General features: G+C 46.5%; 1 protein-coding gene across 2 annotated transcripts in view; it reads right to left on the reverse strand.

Annotated features, from left to right (window-relative positions):
• TRAK1 (trafficking kinesin protein 1) overlaps positions 1-25,901 on the reverse strand; it is a 168,326-nt gene extending 142,425 nt beyond the window's left edge. For both annotated transcript variants that reach the window (XM_074312572.2, XM_074312568.2), the window contains exon 1: positions 25,379-25,901. The gene's annotated coding sequence lies outside the window, so the exon portion shown is untranslated. The remainder of the gene's footprint in view (positions 1-25,378) is intronic.
• Between the last annotated feature and the right edge of the window lie 1,167 nt (positions 25,902-27,068).

The following is a 27,068-nucleotide window of genomic DNA, read 5'->3' on the forward strand; positions in this document are numbered from 1 at the left end:
AGGGGGTTAGAAAGCACAATCGGTAACCACGAGATGGCCACAGGGATATGAAAGACAGACTGGGGAACATAATCAATAATGTTGTAAAGATTCTGTAGGGTATCCGATGGACACTTGTCTTATTAGGGAGACCACCTCAGGGATGATGTAGGTGCCTGATCACTGCGCTGTACACCTGAAGCTGAATAATAATGAGTATCAACTATAACGTAATATATATAATCACAGGATGCGGAGTACAGCATAAGGAATAGAGTCAGTGGAACTGTAACAGCTATCTACGATGTCAGAGGGGTAGTAGATTGGGGACGGGGGGTTATCAACTTTGTGAGGGGTATAAATGTCTAACTATTATATTGTTTTATACACCTGAAACTAATAATAATATTAATAATAATAATAAAACACAAAGCTTCTGGTTTCAAATTTGGTATTGGCTACCCAAGCAAGTCCCCAGTTTTTATTTGTTTGCCATTCAGTTGGGGACCACTGCCCCAAAACAAGTTATTGGCTTAGATACTGGTCAGGCATAGGAGGGAGGGTGATAGGAAGAGGGCCATTCTGTGCAGGTTGACACATGCGCAGGCAGAAGGACTCCATTTATACGATATATCAAATCGCTCCATTACCTAAGGTTCATAGAACCAAGCAGCTCATAGAACCAAGCAGTTCATAGAACCAAGCCTAAGGTCCATAGAACCAAACACAGATTTTTAAAATGACTTTGATATGTAATGGACGAGTATACCCAAAGCCCTGGAGTATGGGTGCAATTAAGAAGTACCACTGAATAAAGAGTGCATTCCATACTATTTCCACTTCCTAACAATGGCCTGCTCTCCAACCATCCCAGGTGAAGGACTCTTGGCTAAGGGTGGAAGCCAGATGGCAGCGCCTCAGGATCGCAGGGCAACTGCAGGCAGCGGGGGGAGAACGGGGTCCCAGTCTGGGGCCCAACCAGGGCAGTAACTCCAGGGTCCCCGGGACCTCAGCAGCTTGCCCCTCACTTTACGGCTGTTCTCCCTCACCTCAGATTAGATCCAAAGTTACCCCCAACCTCACAGAGAGCGTTCAGCTTTTGTTTACATGAATTAAATAACACTGTAATTCCACCTTTAAAACTTCTAGTACTCTAGAACAGTTTCCACAGCAGGTTTCCTTTAAATGTAGGTATGAGTCCAGCTTCTAAACAAGGTTATAAAATGAAAAGGTGTACATTTACCGAGATGTAATGCACTATAAAACGTGCCCTCTTGAGCAGAAGTTTATGGCAGCAACAGGTTTCTGCTTTGAGAAATTTTAATCTTTCAAAACTGCCATATCGTTAAAAAAATTTTTTTTTTTTTTTTTTTTTTTTAAGAAATACACAGACATCAGCTGGTAAAGACTTTATTTTCTTCAAGTAAACTGGTTTTACAGCTCTAACTTCTTAAACTGGGCTCACTTAAAAATCTAGAGAAATCATGTAATTCAAGTGGAAAAACAGCACAGGAAAGAAAATAAAACTCCAGCAGGCTTGTGGCTGTTTCGATGGCTGACCTTTGTTAGCAAATATTCTTAATAACTAATAGATAGCATTTATTAATAAGCACTTAACCTGTAGCACCCACCCTGACGCTCACCGCCTGATGAAGATGGCACCTCATTTGGTCCTACTGAGGTGGAGACCACAACTTTAGAAGCTTAAGAAACAGCCCACACAGCTGGCAAGTGGCACAGATGGGGCTTGAACCTGGGCGGTCTGGCTCCAGAGCCCAACCTCTTGGCACAGCAAGAAGAAACTTGTACTGGCAAATCCAATTTATTGACTCCACTTTCTAGGAAAGTGGCCCTTATACAGAGAAAACTCCTTCCACATAACACAATATTCAAATGGCTTGGAAGAAAAAAAAAAAAAGAAAAGCCTGAAACATAGATGGGGCAAGTTGGGGGAATAATGAAGTAGAACTGAAAAAAAAACCCGTAATATTTTAAAATTCCAACATCAGTTTTTTAAGGTCCAAAAATCTAAGATAACCTAGTGCTTTGGGCCACTTGAAAGGTGGGTTTCTAGCCAGACAAGGGGCCCGGGGCATCTGGACTCCAGCAAGTCAAGAGAACTAGTGGGTCAGCAGGCCACCCTTTTCATCCCAAATCAACCCACTTCTGCAGATCAGGACAAAGAGTCGCAACCAGATGGAGAACACTCGAGCTTCCATTTTCAAAATATTAAACTATGATCATAATAATCATTTTGTTTAATTTAAAATACATCACCTCCTGTCAACCCAAGGCATTTTAAAGGGCCTTGAAGGCAGCTGTCCACCAGGTTATCGAGGGCTCTCACAGGCCTAGTGTTGTCTTCTTCTAAATCGGATTCCCCTGGGGAGGAGAAAGGAGGAGCTCCTGTCACCCTGACTGCTGCACTGTGAGGACCAGGGAGGACAAGGAGCAAAGCCAGGGAGGGACTAGCTCAGAAATGGCCAGACCCTGCAGACAGAACCTGTCGGAGGCCACGAAACTGGGATCCCCTTGATTCCCCACCTCCATGGAGAAAATGAGACACAGGATCTTACACTGGAGAAACCCGCAGGCGAAAAACCAAAGACAACATCCATCAGAAGCTGGAGGGCTTCGCTTACAGGGCTGGGGGATGGTGGTGGGAGAGGGGGCTGGAGGGCTGGAGTCAGAGCAGGGACAAAGGATTCCCAAGACAAAGTGGGAAGGAGAAGGGCAGGGGTCAGGAGGAGGGGACTAGGAAAAGAAAAAAAGAAGGGGCCAGGAGAAAAGGGGGGAGGGGAGGAGGGAGGGAGAGCAGAAAAGGCAGTGGGGGAGGGAACTGGAGGAAGAGGAACAGGGAAAAGACAGGAGGAAAGGGAGAAGGGGGAGGGAGAAGAGGGAAGGCAGGAGGAGGAGAACAAAAAGCAGAGACAAAGTGAGTCAACTGAGTGCCATGCAATGGTTGCTAAGCTGCTGCACCTCAACCCACAAGAATGGACGCAGACACACTAATCCTTACCCCCAAAGGGGGGGGGGGGGAAGATCGGCAAGAACTCTAAAGCAGAGTTGCTGGGATCAAATTCCACATAAGCATCCTTCCTCATGTATTATTTACAAAGGAGATCAACATTCTCTGGTAGTAAGAACCCAGTATTATCATTTTTTAAAAAAGGTGAGACAAGAAGATCAGTACAATTAGCAACACTTCCAGCCCCTGACAGGCCAGGGTCTGCGTAAATATGAGAAAAGTAATCACAGTAGTGGCAACAATAGATGATTAGCCCTACAGAGTGGAAAAGCCCATTAGCCATCAAAATAAGAATTGTATTCCTTCTCCGGGACACGTACTGTGAAGCAATCATTTTCATGGGTTCATTTTCCAGAAGTGAAAGAACAAAGAACTTTAGTTCAATGAAAAACAACCTGCAAGCAGAAGTTATGTCTACTCCATTTCATTGAAAACTATTTTCACTTAATGGAAGTCCTGAAAGACAGTATAACAAAGTAATGAAGTAATGATCTGAAAATCATTTCTTATAATAGGCTATATTAATTACATAAAGGACAAAAACCATACGACTATCTCAACAGATGCAGAAAAAGCATTTGACAAAATTCAATAACCTTTCATGATAAAACATTCAACAAACTAGGAATAAAAAGGAACTTCCTCAACCTGATAAAGAGCATCTATGAAAAGCCCACAGCTGGCACCAAACTTAATAATGAAAGACTGAATGTTTTCCCTTATGATCAGGAACAAGACAAGGAAGTCCACTCTTGCCACTTCTATTCAACACTGTTCGGAGGTTCCAGCCAGAGTAAGTAGGCAAGAAAAAGAAATAAACACTCAGATTGGTCTTGTATACATAAAATCCTACGCAACCCACTAAAAAACTGTTGGAATAAACAAGTTCAGCAAGGTTGCAGGACACATGATCAATATACAAAAATCAGCTGTATTTCTATACACTAGCAATAAACATTCCAAAAATGGAATTAAGAAAACTATCTCATTTACAATAGAATGAAAAAGAATAAAATATTTAGATATAAATTTAACAAAATAAGTGCAAGACTTGTACACTGAAAACTGCAAACACGGTAGAAAGACATGAAAGAATATCTAAATAAATGAGAAGACATCCCACATTCATGCATTGGAAGACTTAATATTGTTAAAATGATGGCAATACTCCCCAAACTGATCTACAGATTCCAGGCAACTCCTATAAAAATCCCAGTTGTCTTTTTTGCTGAAATTAGCAAGCTAATCATAAAATTCAAATGGAAATGTAAGGGATCCAGAATAGCTAAAATAATCTTGAAAAACAAAATTGGACAACTCACACTGCTTGATTTCAAAACTCATGACAGTAACCAAAAGGTGTGGTACTGGTATCAATGCACAAATCAATGAAATAGAGGTCAGAACTCAGAAATGAGCCCTTACATTTATGGTCAACTGGTTTTTGATAAGACAATTCAAGGTGGAAAGAAAAGTCTTTTTCAACAAATGGTGTCAGAACAACTGGATATGCACATGCAAAACAACAGAGTTGGACTCCTACCTCACACCATACACAAAAATTAACTCGAAATGGATCTCAGGCCTAAACGTAAGAGCTAAAACTATAAAACTCTTAGAGAAAACACAGAAATAGATCTTTATGGCCTTAAGTTAGAGAATGGCTTCTTATACTTATACAAAGTACAGATGATCAAAACAAGAATCATACCTCTGTGATATACTAAAATCACTAAATTGGATGAGTTGTAAGGTATGTGAATTATAGCTCAAGGCTGTTAAAAAAAAAAAAAAAATCAATGTACCCTTGGTATTTTGGTCCAGGAAAATCCAGTTCGGCATTCCTGATCATCCAACAGCCTTGTACCACCCCTAGAAGGAGATTTTTTGAAAGATTTTAACTCTCATGCTATCTAACAGGTCATGGGTTGTAAACCTCTGAGAAACTCCAACCAGCTGTCTCCCTTCCATCTGAGGACCCCGATTAGATGAGGCCACTGACCTTTCTGATCCACCAACCTATCGGGCAAGTTGCGGAGGATATTATAACCCTGTCTTTCATGTACACGTGGTCCAGCAGCTATCCCTGCTGCATTCCTTTGAATCACCTTTTGGAAATCCAGGACTGCCAGCATCTTGAATATATCACACCACACACAACTCATCTCAGGAAGGAGAAGCCTGGACTGAACCCTTTACCCAGCCAGCTTGGCAACCTGGATCAGCTACTCAAACTCTGATGGGTATCCCAGGACTCACCTCAGTGGGGGAAGGGGACCCACGGAGGATAAAAATGCTACAATCCTTGTAAACACTAATTGCTCTCTGTTGTCATTAAGACAGGAGAGGCAGGTGACAGGAGAGGCAGGTGTTAGAGCCCAATGTTAGAGACGGAAGATTATGCAGATCTTACTCTGGTTGTTCCTCTTAACAGCTCTCCCAACATGGATCTTGCTGCTTCCGCTGTTGGAATGGCATTGCCCCCTCTTTTTGGAGGAGTACATTTCCTATAGGAAAGGCTTCCCAAACCCCCTAAGCCAAAAGCTCCTATGACAGTCCTCTGACCGCAGTGGCCTCTTGGTCACAGTTACAACTTTACATTTGTTTGTGAACCTGCATTAATGTCCATCTACACGACCAGCCTGTCATGTAAACTCCAAGGGGCAGGGCTGCCTGTCTGCTCGCCATCTCCAGCACCCTGTCTGCCATTCACTCAACAAAAGCACTGTACTAGGTCCTGCGCATCCCCAGTGAACATCAGAGATGAGACCCCGGACCTCCAGCAGCTTCCCTTGACTTAGGGGAAGAAAGGCTGAAAACAAAACCCATAAGCCAGTGAATGAGATCATTAAAGAAAGTGGGCATAAAGTGGGTATGCCATAAATAAATGGTCTAATAAATGAATGACAAAGAACCTATCTAATTAGTTACTGGAATCCCAAAACATTAAAAGCAGCTTTGGTTTGTGTCATAAAGAAGCACATCTGCTCCCCGGTACCACGGCGCTCTGCCAGGTTCATTTCCAAGGAGCATCAACTCCCGAGCCAGTTAAAAGGCACCTCGATGTGTAGAGTTGGGTCTGGTCAGAAAGTTAGGAGACTCTGCATCTTACTCTCAGGAACAGAAACACGTCACTTTTCTCCAGTGGCGACATGAGTCAGAGCAGTCACGGCTATCTCATGACCCAGGAATTCTGTTACACAGCCCTGGTGATTACAACTTGTGATTTTCAAAGGCTCACAAATGTGGGATAAAAAAGCACAGAGAGGCTGCAAAGGACGTAGCTCCAGGGCGCCGGCTCCCATTTCCAAATCCGTGCTCTCCTATCACCCGGGCAGAGGGGCAGAGCCCCTTAAATCAGCATCATGAAAACTGGGCGAGTTAAGATAAAAAGTTCACTCTTGCTCTTCAGTCATTCGATTGATAGTTGTGGTGCACCTACTATGTACCAGGCACTACTGTCTGCCTCTACTAATACTTGGAATATGGCAAAAAACGAATCATGCAAAAAACAAAAATGTCTGCCCTCGTGGAACTTGCAATCTGTTGGGAGTAATTTATCTCAACAAACTCAGCCCCGTATAACAGACAGGAACGGCCTCTTCGGTCAAGGGCCCAACGCTGGGTCAGACGTCTGCAAGCACTCCACTGTCCAACTGAAGCCTATCACGGATGCTTTCTACCTTCAAGGGGCCACAGACAAAAATACCAGCAGCGACAGGCCACTGGGACAACTGCTGACACAGATGGGTAACCTAAGGTCAGGAAAGGCTTCCCCGGCCAACCTCAGGTCAGACCTAAAAGGTGAGCAGAAGTAGCCAGGCTGCCAGGCAGGCTGTGCAGAGAAGGGGGAGGGGTGGCAGGCTCTACAGGTGGGGATAACCGCAGAGACAAAGTCCCGGAGGAGGGAGAGGAAGCACGGCCCAGCTGAGGACCTGAAAAAGGTCTGAAAGGCTTTTTAGCAATGGAATGAGGGGCAACAGCCTCTTTGGCCCCAACGGGAGATCCTGAACAGGTTTTCAGCAGGGAAGTGATGGGATTCTATTTGCACTTTAGAAAGATCAGTTTAGCAGCAGAGTAAATATTACAGCAGCCAAGCCCAGCAAGGCATTCTGGGAGATCTGGGAGGGAGGCGACTGCTGGGAAGGAGCAGGAGTGTGAGAAACGGAGTAACGAAAAGGTCCAGGTTCCTGCCTGGGCAGCTGAGAACAGTGGGGTCCTCCATGTGACTGGGCGCACATGCAGACCCTTTTATTGGTGATGGGGGTGGGGAGAGGGGGAGGCAGTAGTGGTGGTGGTGGTGAGCTGGGCAGTGTTTGTGCACCTGAAAATGGAGGTGTGCTGTGGGCAGGCAGCAGGTAAATGGGTCTAGAGCTCAGCAGACAAGATTTGGGTAGTGATGGCAACCGAGGCCCCAGGCATGGCAGCCTCCAGGGGCGCAGTGCAAGGCAAGGTGTTCACCTGAGGTGACATAACCCTAAGACACCAGCATTCAAAGGCTACATGGGGACAGAGGAGTCCGCAGCCTGCCAAGGCAGGGTGGTGGGAGAAGTTGTAGGAAAGCCAGAAGGACATAACCTCCCAGAAGCCAAGAGAAAGAGCATTTCAGGATGGAAAGGGAGGTCAAGAATGCCAGGACTAGAAGGCAGGCAGCACCACCAAACTCGCTGTGCTGTTGGTGGGGGAATAATGGGCTTGGGTGCCTGATGGCAATAGGGCCAGAGAGAGGAGGCAGAGGACGTCTCAGTGAGGCTGGCAGTGGAGGGGGCCAAAGAGCTATTGGTGGCGGGAGACACGGGGTCTAGGAGGAAGGGAGAGTATGAAGTAGTCACAGGATGGTGGGATGGAGTCCATAGGTAGAACGCGGCTCAAGAGGCAGAAAGAAGGGCTGAATGACCAAGCGCCACTCCTGAGCAGGCGGGAGAGGGTGGGATCCAACTGGATGAAGCAAATCCGTCTCAGGCAGGAAGAGCGTCCCTCCTTCACTTAACAGGAGATAGCAGAAAAGAAAGGCACTTAATGTCTGGACAGGAAGGCTGGGAGTGGCAATCCTGCAGCTCCTGTTCACTCTGTTAAGAGCACCTACTATAGGCCAGAGGTGAGGTATTTGAGAAAGACATGGAGAGTTCGGAGCAGTCACTGAGAGTTCGGCAAAAGGCAGACAGAGAAGCCTAAGGAAACAGAAAAGAACCAATGGCTAGAGCCTATGGCCCAGCTGGAGGTGCTTTACAAGGTCATTACTCTGGGTGAGACGTGATCATACAGTTTCTCCAGCAGCCCTCACAAGGCAGGGGCAGAGCTCTGCCAGGTGGTGCAAAGGAAGGACCACAGGTGCTCAGTGGTGACAAGATGGAGTGGAGGGGGAGAAGCCAGGAACCTGGATGGGGCAGGGAATGTGTGCCAAGGGCTGGGAGGACTGGAGTTCAGAGAGCAGGGCGGCTATGCTTAGGATTTCAGAGGTGGAACAGGTAAGGTTAGGAAATGACACAGTCCAGGCTGTGACTGAGGCAGTGGGTGAAACAGCGCAGAGAAGCCGTCAGTGACGAAGAGACGGTCAAAGTACTAGGTGAGGCTTCCATAATGGAGGCAGAGAGCTTGGGAGCGGAAAGAAGATGATGATAAACTGAAACGTCCCCAATCCCAGGGGAATGGAGCTCAGAGCCCCCCTTCATGCAGCCTGCTACGAGCTGCCAACAAACAAAGCAAACCTTTCCATACATCACCTTATTGAATCCCCATAATCGCACTGCACAGTCTTATTCTATAGGTGGGAAAACGGAGGCTCGCGGGCTAAGAACTTTTCCAAGGTCAAAGAGTCTAAACAGGCTGGGCAGAATTTGAGGTTTAGGCTTCTGAACACCAAATCACTCGGCCTCACCACATGCATAGACAGACAGGGTAGATTGCATTATTTATGCTCCAGCAGTCGCTTGTCCCCACGCAAGGGCTCTCTAATTGCCCCTCGCGCCATCTCCCAGGATGAGGGGTCAGGGGCTGCCTGCTGCTGGCTAATAAGCTACGCTGTCCTCGGGAATAGCTTACTGTACTTGCTGAGATGAAGGCCACAGTAATTGCCCGGAGCCCATTAAAAAGAGACTGGAATGTGACATGCTAATAGTTCCAGAACAAATACATCGAAATATCAGTTTTTGAGGAAACAGGAGCCCAGAATTTAGATTTCTAAAAGAGCTGACTGGATCACATACAACAGGAAAAATCCCTTCCTTCCCACACTTCCAAACAAAGCAGCCAGTGTTTTAATTCCAATGACAATGGAGTTTCATTTTAAGGAGGACCAGGACCCACCATACTTGTCTAAGGGAGTTAAAAAATATTGGTGTCACAGTCCTGGGGTGATTAAAAAAAAAAGTGAGGAAACAAAATAGGACAATAGTGGTGTAACCAACCTTAATAAACGCAATGGCCATCGGCATTAATCTTGTTTAATAATTTGGTATGTATGTATTCAGACGCCAATAGGACAGTGGAGAGGCCTAGAAGAGTTCAGAGGGGGGAAGAAGTCTTTTCAGGTTGACACACTCTCGGCGAATTGGAGCCATATCCTGGAGCCTCACACCATGCCTGACGAGACTCACCGGGGCCATCAATAGCAGGGGGCAATGAACAGCCCTTTTGTGCTGCATACACAAGCCCTGTGGCCACTGCCTGGGAAGCAACAGTACATTCTGGAAACACCGGACAGGCCCCACTCAGCCTCACGTACTGCAATCCTAGAATAAGCCCAGCTCCCGTGTTGATTATTCTTATCATATTCTACCAGAAACCATGATTTTCTGTCCTCAAAAACTTTGCATTCCAAGAGGATGCGCTCTCCCCAGACTCTTCGCTGATCACGTCAGTCTCTGACCCGCTTGAGCATCAGCATGTGCTGTGCCAGGGAACCTGCTACCTTCCTAACTGGGTCCCTCCAAGCCTGAGGGTGGAGAAGCGGACCCCCCGCACTCACTCCTCCCCGTGAATCATGGCCAGCAGCCTTGCAGGGAGGGAAACCATCTCAGACTATTGAGGCGAGCGAGAGTGAGAACGATAAACCCTGGATCAGCCCTTTCACCTTTGTATCATCTCCCTGGTCCCCGAAAGTTGGATCCTCACTGGGGGGAGATGCCGTCATCCACACCATGAGGAAACTGGAAACGCACCTCAGACAACCCTACTCTAGTTTCTAAGAGAAGCATTTTTAAAATAGTAAAGTTCAAGTCGGGCACTGTATCCAGGCACAGACTAAGCAAAATTTGCCACACACATACTAAGAAAATATTACCCACTAGCTTTAAGAACCTTCGGACATTTTTCAGTTTTGAAAATTTAAATCGCTATGGTCAACTACAATCCAGTGCTGCTGATACTGGGCCCTGAGGTGCACTGTCCCCTTTTCTCGTGGTGGTGTGTTCAATGGTTTGACTGATTTGGGATGAAGTTTGAGAGTCACCTTCTTCCTTCGGCCGAGAAGTCATTCAGGTCCCTCCCAGCTTTCAGCTCCAGCTTGAGATGACGCTGTCTCCACTGATTTCTTTGGTATTGGGAAAACGTTAACCTAGCAGTCCCCCACTATGTGACACACAAAACACATATAAAGATGTCTCACACCAGGATCTGTACATTCTGTAAATGCTTTCTGATGTTAAAAATTCCATTTAGAACGTATGTAAGATCTAAGCATCGCCCTCAACTCTCCTTTGCCAAGCTTCCCGCATCCACAGCCAGGTGTCCTGGCTCAGGTGTCCTCACCCCTGTGCACATCACACCCTCCACCTGGCCTCAGGCTGCCATTACTCTCCCTGGGCCTACACCAACACCAAACCCTCTCACACTCTCCCTTCTTCTGCTCCTGCTCTCCGCACAGCAGCTGGGGGATATGGAAAAAGTAAATCAACGCATGTCACTCCCCTGCCCAGAATCCTTTAGCGCGTTCTTTCCAATCATACTCATTAAAATCTCAAGTCCTGACTCCCACCTGGCAAGCCGATGGGCTGTAGGGCTGCCCTGACCATCCCCCTCGTCCATGTCCACTTCCCCAAGGGGCTCCCTGCACTCCAGCCACCCTGGCCTTCTGGCAGAGGTCTCCACACTTGCTGTTTGCTTTGCCCAGGAAGTTCTGGCTCTGTGTTTCCCAAGGCCCCTCGCCCCACCCACCCCCAGTGTTAGGAACCTGCGCACCCACAGCCTCCCTACCCTCCTTTTATATTACTCCGAGTCACCACCTGGAATTGCATCCTACATCTGTTACTCATTTGTGTCTCTCTCGCCTGTCCTCCCAAAACTGGACTGTCTGCTTTACTATCACACCTCAATAGCTGGCCCAGGAAAGGCACTCAACACACCCTTAGCAGTCATTTTTCTAAGTAGATCTCCAGCTCCCCATTCTGCCAAGAATGCCCTGGCTCCCACCACAGGTGACTCTTACCTGCTGAAGACCTATTAGATCAGAACCAACCATGTTTCTGGAATGAACATAAACCACTCAGCAAAGCCATTACGATACGGCCTGTACACACGTTGCCTCGCAGCCTGGCGCTCCAGCACCAGCACGTACACGGCCTGTTAGGAGCTGGGGCCGCCGCTGTGCAAAAGGGCTCCCTACTGAATCACTCCCCTTCTTCAGATAAAGTTAGGGAAGTGAAAAAAAGTGCTTCCTGTTTTTCTTTCCCGTCTCTGAATTAGCAGAGACATCAACGTGAATAATTACATAGTTGCCCAGCTCAGTATCTCTCTCTTCTCATGCTGATCTCACTCTACAGTTTGGCTTTTGGACTTTCGAAAAATCTTTCTGACAACTAAATGATTTCTCAAATCGAAAAAAGAATTTTCTCTAAAACATTTACTTTCTTTGGAAGAAAAATGTCCAGCTTCTAGAATCTTTTCTAAAACTACTCCTGACAGTTGTTGACATTATCAGAGTAAGACGTGACACTAATGTAGGCATGGAGTATTTCACTATTTTTGAAATAAAAATAAGACGCTTTTGTGTCATGGCTACAAAATTAATGTAAATATGTCAAAACATCAGCACTCTGAAAGAAATCGTGGGGAATTTCAACAATGAAGCTTGCATTACTCTGCGCTTTAAAGAAGATCACGGAGGTCATATTACACAATGGCACATATCCTGCAGAAATTCAGGCCCCCAGAACAATAATTGAAGTCAATCTGATGTTGACTGTACCCTGTGACTGCAAGAGGAGACTGGGGTACTATAAAAACGAGGAGAACAGAAGCTTGGCCACATGGAAGCTTACGAATAAAAGTTGATCAGCAAGATCCAGGACAACAGCGGCAAGCGAGGTCATCAGCCAAACCAACAACACACAAACCATATGTAAACATAAACAAAAATAGCCCGTGCCCCTGGCCAGCTCATCAGTCTGTTGGGGTTACGACGGCCCTACAGCCACCACTATACCACAGGAGCGAAGAGGGCATAAGCTGGCCGTGTCATTTAAAACAGGTGGTTGTCCAAACAATCTCCAGTGTATAGCCACCCTCAGACTTACCTGCACTCCTTATGTTTTCTATGAAACCCTGAGGTTCACTGTCAAGCGAAAATAGGCCAACTGTCTTCATGTCCCACTGTGTCCTTTTCTAGTTCCACAAGGGTTTAAATAAAAAGGCCCTCAAAGGAGAAAATAGGAAGTATGGGAGGGAGGAACACAAAATAGAGGGGGTGAAAAGAACATAAAACAGAAAGAGAGAGAGAGAGTGAGAGAGAGAGAGAGAGAGAGAGAGAGAGAGAGAGAGAGAGAGAGAAAGGAAGAAAGGGGGAAGGAGGGAGGGGGAGAGAGACGCAGAGAGAGGAAAACAGAGAAAGAGGGACAAAGAGGGGGAAAGGCACTGGGAGAAGGAACAAAGAGGAAACAGAGCAGGCAAGGCAGAGAACGAACAGCAGCGAGAGGAAATGACACAGAAAGACAGAGAAAGAGACCGAAAAGGAAAAAGTTCGTGGGAAAAAAGTAGTGTTGTGCTTCATGGAAAAGCTATTTGTTACCGAGTGGCTCTTTCTCCAAGTACTGTGTTATGCCATATGTGGGAAGTGAACAAGGCTGGAACTCGGCCTGAGAACATCTGCCCAGGACTCCAACAGCCCTAATAATAGCACAGCTGGTGTCCCCAGCCTAATGAGCTCACCACCCATGTGACCACTCCTCCTCCAGAGAGGCCTCCACCATAGGGTCAGGTCCCCGCCCATCTGCCCTCCCCCAAATCCAGGCTTTATTTCCTCCATGGACTTCATCCTCCCTTTCCTGAATCCACGCCCACCTGTTTTCCTAAACTAAATTCCTCGGATCCAGTAGTTCCTTTGAAGAGATACACTCTCAACATGAAAGACAAATATCAGAAATAAAAGATGGGGACATCACTCGAGATCTTCCAGATATTAAAAGGATAATAGTTATGCCAACACATTCAACAGCTTCGATGAAACGGACAAACTCCCTGAAATATACAACTTACCAAAACTAACACAAACAAAAGAAAAGATCTGAACAGCCCAATATCGATTTTTTAAAAAATGGAAATCCTAATGAAAATCTTTCCACATCCATGAAAAGACCACTATGACCCCACCAAGTGTGACCTGCTGGGGAGGTACAGGCCCCTCCAGGAGACCTGGTGACTCACTGTCTGGGGAGGAACGTCTCTGACAGGGGAGTCTGTCATTCAGGTTTGATTTCCCCACTGCCCACTGCCTGTTGCTAGGAGGAAACCACACACAGCACAATTGGAAAGGGGCAGGGGATAAGAACAAAGAAACGAGATCTGCAAAGTTGGGAAGTTTTAACCCTTTCTGGTACTATTTTTTTAAACGAGTTCCCATTGCAGTACACTTTTCAAAGCCCTCTCGTACTTACAGCAACTGCACCTTAGCATCGGGAAGGGGAAGGATTTCAGCTTTAAAGGGAAGCCGAGCAGAAAGTGACGGAGAGGAGACTCCAGTTGGCACTGATACAGTAGTATCCATAGCAAGTGGAAGAGGAGCTGAAAAATCTGGGATCTCTCTCTCAGTCCAGGCAACACATCCTGACTGCAAGGAAGAGCCAGATAGACGTGACACATGGCGCTTATTCACCAGAAAAGACAAAGAAGGCCACATTTCAAAAATGACTCTTGGTAACATACAATAGCACGGGGTGGGTTTGTAAGCATGCACTATCAAGGCTAGGAAATCGCTCGATTCCATCCCCGCCCACCAAGTAATTATATCATAGCAATCGGGTGATTTCCAAAAGGTGGTCAATCATTAACTTCTTTTACTGCTAAACACTGTTACACACTAAAGACCATGTTTTTATACCTTGTTAGTGCCATGAATAAGTTACCAGAGCCTGGACAATTTCCTGCTGTGATTTATAACAGCAATGCCATAAGTTTAAATGCCACTGCAAAATTCACAAAAACTTAAAAAGAATTACAGCATTTTAAGGACTATAATTACTTTTACACAGTATTCCCTTTTGCTGGAATGTGTACCATACTGAGAAGAATCCTTTCCAAGACACAGAATCCATGTTGTATCCATTCACAACACGCTAAAAGCATTAACGTGACCAATTTCTATTTCAGTCTTTACCTACCAACTTTGTCCTTTCACTGTCACTCTTTTTAGGTCATACATCCAGGTCAAGCCTATGGTCCTCAAGCCTTCAAGAATCTCCCTGGATCCATCTTCCGGCCCACAACAGTGCCTTACCAAGGCATCGTGGAGCCGGAGGCACGGGGAAAATTCAGGAATGCCAATTTTGTCTTCATGAAGAAATTTGATATTTTGTTCATCATAGATTTCTTTTGCATTAAATTTTTTTCTTTTTTTCATGTTGCACTAAAATGTTATTTATCTTGATTACTTAAATTTTTGGCAAAAGTTCCTCCCACCCCCTTATCAATTTTGTACCTTTGGCGTGTCCTTATTACTTCATCCTATTCCAAGCCCTGACCCACAACGGTAACAATATACCCTGGTGAACCAAGGAAAAAAATAAACACCCAGGCTTCGTTACCCCAAAGACTGGACAACAGCTGCCTGAAAGATCATCTACTGGGGTGTGCGTGTTTTCTAAATGACTCCAATCGGGGGGCGGGAGATGGGATGAAAACTACAAGTTAGAGCACAGTTATATTCTGTGGAACAAATATTTTATATCATGTTGCATTAAAATCAAATAGTTGTCAAGTTAGAACCTTTACTATCTTTTGCATTCAGCTCTATTAATTTTTACTTACCTATACACTTTATATGGTCAGTACCTTCTCACAGGTAACCACCAGTATTCTGATCCTTATCACAGGATAGTTCTATCTGTTGTTAACGTCCTGAAAATGGAATCATACAGCATATACTTTTGTGTCTGGCCTTGTTTGCGCAATGTTTTATTGTCATCCATAGGTGGCATTATTAGTATTATATTCCTTTTTATTGCTGAGTAGTATTCCATTGTGCGGACGTACCACAACTGGTTAATACAATCACCAGTTAATGGACATTTGGGGCTATCGTAAGTAAGGCTGCTGGGAACTAAGTACCCAGCATTCACTTCTGTTGTGTATAAGCCCAGGAGTGAATCATTGGGTCGTAATATATATGTTCAGCTTTAGGAAATACTGCCAATTTTCCAAGTGGTTGTTCTTTCTATGTGGTGCGTGAGGCTTCCAGTTGTCCCACATCCTCACCAACAGCTGGTATGGTTAAATTCTTACTTTATCCAGTCTGATGAGTCTGCAGGAGTATGTTTGCTAAAACAAGCGATTTCTAATGCCTCCCCCCAATTTTACTATGATTCTATAACTCTAATGGTACAAACTGTAAAAGATCAAGCAGGTGTATAAGAATCCCAAGGAAGGGCAGCAAGCTTTCTAATTCTGAGCGCACTAATTTCAGGAATTCATAAAATATGGACACCCGTGAGATAAGCATACATGATACTTGGCAAGGAAACCTGCAAATTTGCACGAACGCTGCAAGAATTCTTATAGCCAAGATGTTATTATAAGATATTCACAGGGCTAAGCCGGCGTCTATTTTGAGCCATGGAAAACGGAGTGACAACTCTACAAATATTTGCATACCTACCATGTATAAATAAACCCAGAGGACATTTTAGCCTTTATCTTACTTGGCCTCTCAGAGCAGAATGACCCCATGAACCCCTCCCTTCATTGCAAGAATACTTTCTCCCCCAGCACATCTGGTTTCCTTCTGGTCAACCTCTGGTCAGTCCTCTGTGAATTCTTCTACACAGGACATCACTACTGTCTACATGGAATGCACCCCAAGCCCTTACCTCACACTTGGCTCTCTCTTCCATGAGTCGGGCTCAAAAGTCCCACTGCCTTAAACTTCTCCACGTGGAAATGTCACATCAAACTCAGCATGTTCAAAATGGTCCTCCTGGTCCTCAGCCCTGTACAACTATGTGGTGCTAATCCCATCTGGAAATCTCAGCCTCATCCCTGCCTCCGCCCCTCCCCACCTTACCACCCTCCTTTCAAAGAGCATGCCTTATCTCAACATCATTCAAAGGGATTCACTTGTTTCCATCCACATAGTCACTTACTACCGGAGCTGAAGTCGCCACCCTCTCTCATCTTAACTAAAGCCAGAGCTTCCACTGCAGGTCTCAGTCATCCTGGAGGTAGATGAGTCTGGGACCACACACCAGCCTGGGGCACAAGGTGAAGCCAGCCACCTCTACTAATGACACCCCTGCCCTGCCATGGGCCTTCTCTGTGGAAGGTCTACAAACTGCATCGCTTTTCCATCCTAGTGACCAAACCTGGATGCAACTTCCAATCTGTGGAGGGGAAATTGTCAGATTTGATTACGCTGATCACTCTCTGGCATGCTGCCACTTGCCAAACAGAGAATTCAGTATACCATACAGGATAAAAGTCTGATTATAAGACAACCAAACTCCCAGGAATATTCATTTTCTTTATCCCCTTTCACATCAGTGTCACTTCTCCTCTAGTATCAAGAGACTTAGCCCAGCTAAAAGTTTTCCAGGGAACACTCATTCAATAATTGCTATGACACTCCTCATGGACTTAGAATTTCCCATTTAATAATACAAAATGTTTTCCTATCTTCCAAGTACAGTATAAACACATCTACTGCATCAATCAACATTTTAGTCTATTTTCCCAATGATTTGTTTGTCCCACTTTTTATCTACTGTTGTAACAGTAAGAGTGTTCTGTTCTCTCAAAGAGAAAGATATTTCCTTGAATATTTACCACTACACTATACTTTGTCCACAAGAGACTTTGGAAATGTCTTCATATCTGTGGCCAAATATGAAGTCCAAAGGCATTTCTCTAATACCTTGGAATCCTTGCAAAGTTAACCCTTTCTCCTCAAAGGAGGGAAGTCAGTGGTTAGGTGAGCAAAAACCATGGGCCACATCACTGCCTTAGGGCACGGGGGCTGTTTCCGCCAGCCCCACGACCGTGGAGGCCAGCACGTGCCACTAGGGCATGGCATAGAATATATGCTCCGAAATGATTATGGATGAATGGACCTAAAGGAGTTCAATAATAGCAATAATAATGGTGGACACAAAATGCTTACTCTGTACCAAACATCCAATATCACGTCATCTTCTTATTAACCATATGAGGTTATCATATAAGGTAAGATTCAGGAACTGGCTGTCATAAAAAGGAGCTCCCTGCTAAGCTCAGCACTGACAAAGTACCAATCTTAAAGGGGAAAGAAAAAAGGAACACGGCATCAAACACACCAATAGTATGCCACAGTTTATCCAGACAGCTTGTTAAATCTGTAAGTTTTTATTTTTTAACAAAGGGATGAAAATAAGGGTGCACCCCACTCAGGTACATAAAACAGAGCTGCAATTCCCATAGTGTTCAGCATTTTATTGAAAACATATTCTAGATGCAAAGGTTGAAATGAAATACCCACCATCTGGATGATACTCTTTTCTTCTCTACTATGAAAGCCAGTAAACCAACTGTCTGAGACATTCTGCACCCAAATGAAACACAGACACAGCCCAAGTGAGTCATACATATAACGAGCTGCTCATTTTACTGCCCCCCACCTTTCCTCTAAAATCATTATGCTGCTGTTCCTAAATCATAGGTTTGGTTTTTCTTTTTGTTTGTTTGTTTGGTGTTTTTAATCCCTCGGCACAAAGCCTACCAATTCCAAGTTTGTAACATGACAAGAAATCTGCCTGTCCCTTTAGTTTAAGTAAACCTCCAATTTTCTTCCCGGACTTGAAATTCTACAACGCAGGCAAGGCCCATATCTTTGGACCCCTCTTTTAATAATAATAATAAACAGCCCTTGACACAACTGGGCTGCCAGATATCTGCAGATGTCAAACCACCAAACACCCCCACTCAAAGATAAGGCCCAACAGGCAAACCAAATTTATTCTTAGAACTCTGCATTCAGACTCACAAATGTAATGTATTGTCTTACTGAGCTGCCCTTTTACTGTTATCCTCTGGAGTCCCCCAACTCACATACTCCAATTTCCATTCAAAATACATGGGAGGAGGGAACGACCTTAAACATAGACCATAAACAATAGTAGCTTCTAGAAACCTTATGAACCTGAGTCCCATCACACTTACTAAGTGAATTAAATGTGATGGCCTCAGAATTAAGCAGCAATCAAGAGCAAGGGTTGAAGCAAGAGCGCCTCATCTTTCGGGAATTCCCCACATCTCAAAGCAAGGCAAGGACCATGGCTAGTGTTGGGAGAATAACAGAACGAAGGGAGAAAAGTGAGTCAAAAGAAATAGCCACGTCACACCCATGAGGATGGCTATTATTAAAAAAACCCCAGAAAATAACATATGTTGATGAGGAGATGGAGAAAGTAGAACCCTTGTGCACTGTGGGTAGGAATATAAAATGGTGCAGCCGACTGAGGAACACAGTAGGGTGCTGCCTCAAAAATTAAACAGAATTACCATAGGATCCAACGATTCCACTTGCGGGTAAGACCCAAAAGAAGAGACAGCAAGGACTCAAACAGGTATTTGTACACCCAGGTTCATAGCAGCACTATTCACAATCGTCAAAAGGTTGAAGCAACCCAAGTGTCCACCGAAGAATAAATGAATGAACTGGTATAGACACACAGTGCAATATTATTCTGCCTTAAAAAAGAATGAAATTCTGGTATATGGTACAACACAGATGAACCTTGAAGACATTACGCTAAGTGAAATAAGCCAGATACAAAAAGACAAATATTGTATGATTCCCCTTATGTGAGGTTCAGGGGCTGAGGGGAGGGGGAAACAAGGAGTTAGTGTTTAATCAATACAGTTTCATTTTGTGAGGGTGAAAAAATTCTGGAGATGGATGGAAAAGTTCTGGAGATGGATGGTGGTGATATTTGCACAACGGTGTGAATGGACTCACCGCCACAAAACCGTACACTTTAAAACGAGACATTTTATGTCATATGTATTTTACTACATTTTTATTTTTTTTAGAAATAAAATCCCTTTCATCTCTCAGATTGGGTGACTTGGGCACCTTGGGGGCAAAAAAAAGAATTTGGCGAGGACAGGTTATCTGCTCCCACTTCCGCATGAGCTTATGGAAAGAGCAGGGCAGGCTGAGGGCTCCCCACCCGCTTGGAAAGCACGAGGGAGGAAAGGAAGGTGAGGAAGAGGTTACACACACTGGGGTCAGATCCACTTCCCTTCTATGTGGCTTCCATTCTGTCACTCTGTCTATCTCGTAATCTCCCATATGCACAGTGCATGTGACCTGACATTTTAGATTTGTTCAAAGAGTAGGTGAGTGGATGGGCAGATGGATGGCTGTTTCAACTACTTGGTAGGACAGTTTGGGGAGAACTGCCTATTCACTGCTCTGGCATATTGTTAAAAACTCAAAACATCACCCAATGTTTTAGGTGTGTATTGGCGTAGGGAGGGTAAATGACTGGCTGGGTTCTGGACAGCTTTCCCTCACTACTGACTTAGCAAGACAGGTGACCCTTCCCTTCCTGGACCCTCCCATTTTACAGTCCGCTGCACACAACTTAAGGAAGGGAAGAGGTGGGCGTTGGGGAGGGAACGGGTTCAGCGACCTTCACAGAGAAACCCTAGCCCCTCTCCTTTCAGTAGAGAGCAAAAGGGTGAATCCAGCTTGAGCACCAACTCTCCCAAGTAGGGCAGGAGCAAGTGTGTGGGGGCCATTTGCTCTTCCCAACATTACGAAGTCTGGCCTTGTGCACCAGAAAAGAACATTCTGTATAACTGTGCAGGGGTGTCTGAGCATTAATACCACTTGAGGATGTGTTTAAAGTGCAGATTCATATTTAGCAGGCGTGGGGCGGGTCTGAGATTCTGCAGGTCTAACAAGCTCCCTCCTAGGTGTGCAGATAACTATAGGTCCCCCTCCACCCCCGACACCCCCCACACACACACACCTGACAGCAGGGACCAAAAGTCAGGCAGAAACAGCAATAGTCAGCATGTCCGTCTCATGAGCATTGCCCTCTTCTCACGGCCATTCTCCATCCAGGCCAGAGCCACTTGGTTCCACCGTGAATCTGGACCCTTAGTCCCGCTGGCAAAAACAGCCTAGCCATCTGTAGTCACTCACTCCCTGCCTTTCTCATCACATTGAGGACAAGAGATGCTCCTGGAGGTCAAAGAAATGTTTCCTCTCCACTCCCCAGGGAAAGTTTCCCAGTGGCCCTCAGACAAACAGAAATTCAAGGGCGGCTTCTGCACTCATTACTCACCAGCTCTTCCTGGTTCAAATTCAGGAGTCAATAACACAAAGGAAACCAAGCCATTTCCAACATTCTAGGGAGACATTTTGTGTTTCTGACCATATCCCAGACTGGAAATTATTTGATAAGGCCCATAACAACAGGAGGCAGGCATGCACTGGACCACGCCTCCCCTACTTTTTGCAAAAGTTCAAAACTGAGAGCTCCCAGAATGTGATCATCAAAAAAAGGAAAAAAAAAACCCCAAAAAACAAAAATCCAGGCCCACAGCATATGCTGTTGATGTTATAGAACTGCCTGGAAGGACTTCTTGATTTTACCAAAACCAGAGGAACTGGAGAACTTCTAAAATCCTATGGTTCTCCACATGCATGGATGGTTTTTGTCTCCAAACATGGAGAAGAAAAAAATCCCATATCCCTACTAATTAATATCCATTTTAAGTGACATTAATCAACTTGCATCTATGTAATCGAATGTAGGATTTGCTAACAGCTAATCTGTGTGAATGCAAATCAAGAGACAGCAGCATTTTTTAATCAACATAATCATACTCTATCTAGTAAATACGTCTAGTCATTACGGAGACGTGCAATGAAGAGTGAAGTGCTCTGAATGATACGCCAAAGGGGTGCTTTTCAGAAAGTCAAACCACTTAATCGACGTGTTCACGGTTATTTTCAACTAATTCTTAAAGAAATTAAAAAAAAGGGCAAAGACCCCTGAAGACCCACAGCATGATCTTCCTTAACATTCAAATGCAGATAATTTATATTCTGGTGGTTCTTTAATTTACTAATATACCCATTTCCCTTCAGTATTTCAGCATCCTTTTCAGATATTAGTACAAAATCCATTTCCTCTAGGAAGGAGATTACCTATTAGCTTCTACTTTTAAATGTCCTGGCATTTCATCAAGTCTGGAACTAGAAGCGACCCTAGAAATAATCCAGCTCCAAAATTCTGAAACTGGGTGTGGGGACAGAGCCAGGAGTGCAGTTTCCAGGCTCTCGCCCTCATGTGGAAAAGTGCTGGCTCAGGTAGTAAATGGCCATCAACTGTGATTGGATGGCCATCAGCTGTGTATAGTTGGCCTTCAGCTGTAACCAGTGAGCCATTGGCCACTAATATAACTCCCGGGGCTATATGCTAGCAGAAAATGGGGGCTGGCAAGAAGATGGTGGCTGAGCTAGTAGGTGGCGGAGTGTGGATTGCGGATTGTGTGGCTCCTGCCTCCTGTGTCTCCAACCCAGCTGCCAGCGAGACTATACTGGTATGACTCCCCTATCTATGGCTCCGTGGGTGTTCCTTTTTGGCCTCACCATGTCCTGCGTTCTTATGTGGGGAGCGGGAGCAGAGACCCCGCATGACACTCCGTGTGACACTGGGGTACACACACTTGTGCTGTGGGGAGCCACCAGGGCCCCAGGGAAAATAAGGTGCATATTCCTTGGTGCTTTTTGACTCAAAACAGCAATTTAAATTATTTTTATCTTAAAACAAACAAGATGAATCCTGCGTTCTGCTCTTCATCACAAGAATCATTGAACTAATACTGAAAAGTGCGGAAAACCTCAGGTTGAGCTTACCGATCCCCTTTTCCAGGGTTTCATTGGGGCAAGTTTAAGAAGCATCAATATAATCCATTTCGCAGCTTGAGACATGGAGGCCAAAAGACTCCCAAAGGCTGTCAGTGGCCTCCTGAGAAGTCACCATTTGCTAGTCTTTACCAAAGAGATTTACAGTGCTTCTCGGAAAAGCTCTCCCCACTAACCCAGTGAGGCTGGGAGCAACCCTTCCTTGAATGCTGGACCAGAAGCCCAAAGAAGGGTTTTAAGAGCTTACCTTGCTTCCACCCCCTTCCACCTCAGGTGCACTATTAATAAACACACAATTAAGTGAGCTTCTCAATGAATAATAATGCCACTCAGCCCTTCATAAGACACCTGTCAAAGTCTTTCTTTAAGCATCTGCACATCATTTGGGATTATATGTAGCTCAGAGGCATTCAGATCTACATGTTATTATTTACCGCCCTTCGCTAAAACTTTGAACTTTTCTACACTGCAGGTGGCCTCCGCTTGGATATACTTAATAAGAAGGTAAGTCAGAATACGGAACATTTGTTCAAAAAGAATGAAAAAAGGCCGGAGGAACCAGAAGACCCATTCGACAGTGTGTCTCTATACAACAGACACTCACCCAACACTATAAAATAAAATCTAAGAACCCTGGGGATGGTGGAGACAATTCTCCCCTTAATCTCCTAAAAGGAGCATCCGTCTGTCCTTCCTCATAAGAGTCAAGGTCCATGCCAAGTACAGACGAGTTACATAGATCATCTTCAAAACCAAGGGTCACATAATCATTATGCATCAGAAGAGGCTGGTCGTTGTCACATTATCCCCAAGTTTATTAAACTTCCCAGGTGAACTACAGCCCAGGTGAAAGGCTTGATTTAATATCTGGAACTCTCAGTCAGTTTCAATGAACTCTTCCTCTAGTGCCTTTCTCCACTGAGTCCTAAAGGGAAAAAAGAGAACTGCCCATTGTACGAAAAATGGGCACTTGCCTGCTTGCCCTCCTTGGCTGTCTTAAGAGCTGTATGGAGCAACAGAACGATCGAGTCCATGAAAATACCGACAGCTGATGGCGCAGAGGAAGCCCAAGGTCTGCTCTCCACCTTGGGAACACACGGTCAAGATGGGGAGCCCAGACTCATCTAACAATTACAGAGACCTACTATGTGCAAGGTCTGAGGCAGGGGCTCAGAAGGCAATGACAGGAAGAAAGTCCACATCGGACGGCAAACACTAAGATGCTGTTTATTTGGAAAAGAAAAGAAAAAACAGTTTAGGAACTCCTTTCAATTCAAGCGATGTTCTTTTATTTTCAAAGCCTCTTTACATGGCCTAATTTGACCCACACACTAAACCTACAAGATAATAATTAGTACTATAATACCTGCTTTATTATCCCTGTGGGGCTCAACAAGGTTACCCAGTGATATTGGAATGAGACCTGAAAACCCTCACAGGTCATTGAGTCACACTTTTACTGACACTTTAATTTAAAAAATTTTAATCCTTACCACAGTCCAAGGAGGTTTGTTTTCTTCTTTGGGTAAGGGGCAATCACAGAGACGGGAAAGCCAGGTCAGAAAGGTTAAACAAGAGCCCAAGGTCACACAGCCAGTAAAGAGAAAGAGGAGCTGGAATTTGAATCCGGGTTTCCCACTCCAAGGCCAGTGTCCTTTTAGAAAGAGCCTAGGCAACACAGCCAGGATGGATATACTCTCCAGGGAGAGTTGGGGATGGGAAACCAAATCTCACAGGTCCCTGGGGCAGCAAACAGGAAATGGCTAGTGCTGGGCCAGACCGCGCTGAAATCCAACTCTTGCCAAACCTGCTGCCCCTGGACATGGCTTTCTAACACAGCTCAGCATCCCCACCCAGGCTCAGCTCTCCAGGTGGCTCAGTCTACACTTGCATGGGCACTGCTGTGACAACACGGGTCAGAGAGCAAAGGGCACATGAGTGTGACCTTTCCAAACCAAAAGAGAAAGGCCATCTGTCACTCCAGGTCCAACTCTGAACCTTCCAGCCAAGCTCCCCACCTGTCATCCTCCTCCGGAACTGGGAGAACCTCCCCAGTGCAGACGGTTCAGAGCTGATCCTTGCTCAGTCTGACCACCTCCCTCTCTGCTGCTCTTGTAGTTGGAAACTGGAAAGGACCCTGTTGCTAGCTTGTTTCCCTGTGGTGTCTGTCACCCCCTGCCACAAATAACCAAAAGAGCTCCAGGAAAAAGTATCCGTCCTGCCTACAAGTTCCTTTACACATTTGTTTGAAACAACTACGTTCTGGTAAAGCATATCAGGAAAAAAAGTTTTTAAAAAAAATCCGAGGCCTAAACACTCAGACTGAGGGGGTCGCTGAAAGCGGAGGTTGATTTCAGTTTCTGGACAAGTGCAGAGAAGGGTTCTAAAACACTGAGGCTTAATGGGTAGGGGGCATCCGGCGCCAGCCCGCCAGCAGCTGGGCTTTTGACATGTGCTTCCCTAAACACAACCTTACAAAACAAACAAACAAACGAAACGATACATTTCATTACATTTGTTTTAACCTGCAAGAGGCTGACCTTGAAGATTGGAAAAGAATTCTAAAACTCATGTCAAAAAAGTGACAAAGTGAACTTGTTAACTCTCAGAATGGAAGGGGTGGGGGGGTCCTATAAGCCATCTGACCGGTGACCCCAGGCACATACAGATGTCATTTACATTAGTTTTGCGGGTGGATGGGAATCGAGGTGCTGCTCGTGCTCTCGCCTGGCTCAGCACGGGGCTTTCTGAAGGTCGCCTCACTGTCACCTCGGAGTGCCGAAACCCGGAATCCAGGACACCCGGAGTGACCAATACGATGCCCTATAGGCACCCTCTGAGCCCCTGTGAGCCACCCGCAGGCCTCCCGCAGATGCGATCGGTACAGGAGCCCCCGCAGGGTCCCAGCTCCTGGCCTCTCCCGCCGCCACCACATCACGCGCCCACACTCCCAGAACACCCGCGTCCTTCCCCAACCAGCCCCCGGGCCCGATGCGCCTGAGGCACGGGTAAGCGGAACCCGGGCTTACCCGCGAGAGGCACACGCAGCGCGGCCCCGTAGCAGGAGCGGTCCCGGGGGCCTCAGGCGCGGAGCTGTCCCGCCGCTCGGCTCTCCTGGCCTCTCCCTGCCTCCTCGTTGTCCTCCGCCCGGCCCCGGCCGCCCGGCGGCTCCGGTTTCCTCTCCTGCAGCAGCCGGCCGGGCGGCACCCGGGCGCGCGCGGCGAGGTTCGGCTTTGGCGCCTCCTTCTCCTGCTACACGCCCGCCGACTTGGCGCTCCCAGGCTCCGGGTCCGGGGTTCCGGAACGCGGGGGTCGTCCGGGTAATCGGGGCGCTCAGGCTCCGCCGCGCTCCCTCCCGTACGCAGCCCCTCTCTAGGGGGCGCCTGGCTCGAGACGCGCTGGAGTCACTGGCTCAGGGCGAACCGGGGCGGCGGCCGGGTGGGCCCCGGGACGGCGGACCCGAGCGCTGCTGTGGGTGAGGGCACTGATGCAGCGGCCGCGGTGCGGCCTCTCGCCATGGCTCCGGGCGGAGGGGCGGCTCGCACCTCCCCTACGCGCTAAACGTCACCGCCCGACGCGCGCCGAGCCCTCCCCTTCCCCCATCCCGCCCGCCACCCGGCGCTGCCACCTGCGGGCTGCCCTCCAGGATGCCCAGGGGCGGAGCGCATTTCAGCCGCCCGGAGCCGCGCCGCTGCTACCTCTCCTGCCACTGCCACCTCTCCTACCGCGGCCCTTGGCCTGTCCCTGAGCCTCTACCCGCACCGCGGGGCACGAAGAAGTACCGGGAAATATACCAGGGTCGGGAAAAACTACCACACCCCTGCCCCGAGCGATTATTTTCTTCTAGCTTTTCTCGATGCCAGTCCAGAGTCAGTCTAAGGTGGGGGTGGGGGGACGGTGCGACTCGCGCAGGACTGTGCCGCCAACGTAGTGGAAGTCCAGGTGTTGGGTTATTGCAGATCTTGCCGTCCCCTAGGAAAGCATCCCTTAGGCTTAAACCCGGGGAGGACACACGCGAAGTTGGGGGTGGGGGTAGGGTGAGGGATGTCCGAACAAAATGCCACCGAAGAGTGAGGGAGGTGGTGTAGTGGATCAGGAAACGATCCAGGAAGTAAGAGCTCACAGGCCACTCTATTATGCAAATCACTGCTGGACGGTTTAAGGGGGAACCACCCACATGAGCTCATTTCCAGTTGAGGTAGCTGAGTTGACTGCTTCGGCCTAGTCTCTGCCCAAAGGGCATAGGAGGACACTGGAAGGATATGGAGAAGACTCAGACCAGAACCAAAGACGCCAGGAATCGAAACCCTAGAAAACCTGGTTTCCAGTACTGGCAGAGGCCTTGAAGAGAGCAAGTGTATTGTCAAGATTGGTTCCTGCAGGAATCCTCAATGGATGTTAACACTGGTGGTGGAGTTTATTGGGGAGCAGCTATTTGCCTGGGTTATTACGTCTCCCCATAGGTGGTTTAGGGATATTAGTAGCAAGAGGGAAACATTTACTATACAAAGGGGCAGGCAGACAGCATCTTGACGAGGTGATCAAAATGAACATCACCAATGAGAACAGATGGATATCAGTCACATCCTCAGAACATAACACTCACGCAGTATTCCCAGCGAGAATGCATAACATGAATCTAATGATGAAGCCTCAGGCAAACCCACAATGAGGACTGTCTATTAAAAAGGGGCAAAGGCTACATTCTTCAAACATGTC

The sequence above is a fragment of the Rhinolophus sinicus genome, chromosome 5, assembly GCF_057876585.1.
Source record: "Rhinolophus sinicus isolate RSI-liver-muscle chromosome 5, RSI-T2T, whole genome shotgun sequence".
NCBI lineage: Eukaryota > Metazoa > Chordata > Mammalia > Chiroptera > Rhinolophidae > Rhinolophus > Rhinolophus sinicus.